The sequence below is a fragment of the Rhyacophila brunnea genome, unplaced genomic scaffold (genome assembly GCF_057557595.1).
Source record: "Rhyacophila brunnea isolate RB1 unplaced genomic scaffold, BYU_Rbru_1.0 scaffold_121, whole genome shotgun sequence".
Lineage (NCBI taxonomy): Eukaryota > Metazoa > Arthropoda > Insecta > Trichoptera > Rhyacophilidae > Rhyacophila > Rhyacophila brunnea.
In genome coordinates this window covers 1,105,614-1,106,203 of record NW_028232776.1, presented here as the reverse complement: position 1 = coordinate 1,106,203, position 590 = coordinate 1,105,614, and positions in this window count along the sequence as shown.

Sequence of the window (590 nt, the reverse complement as noted above, 5' to 3'; positions counted from 1 at the left end):
TACAATATCAAATTAAAAACATTTATATCTTTTATTTCATATAAAGAAAAAATTCGAAAACAAAAAAAAACATGAATATATTTCAAAAAAAAATACTGTCATCAAAATACAAATTTTCAAATAGAAAAGACCATTTAAAAATTGTGGTTTATTTTTAATAATGTATATTTAATAAAATTCTATTTAACTTGGTTTAGCTACATATTTTGAGCTGAAATATTCTTAGTTGTGTATTACTTCGACACTCGTGTTTATATCAGTCATTGTGGGGTATTTTTTAGCAGCAGTGGTCGCTAAATAAATCTCAATTGCGATATTTTATTTTATTAGAGCAGAATTATAATAAATCGAAACGAGGATCTACATTTTAAGCATTATTTTTGAAATTATGAAAACGTTTTTTTTGCATGTTATTAGCTGATCATTTATATTTTTATCACCCACATTCTTTCGGTTATCAATATAATTTTATGTTCCACGCTAATAACCATTTACTGACGCTTATAATTTCCTTGATATGCATAATCTTATGGTTTTTATAAAAAATATTATTGTAATGGTTAACAGAATTTATTTTCATTGTCTTAAAG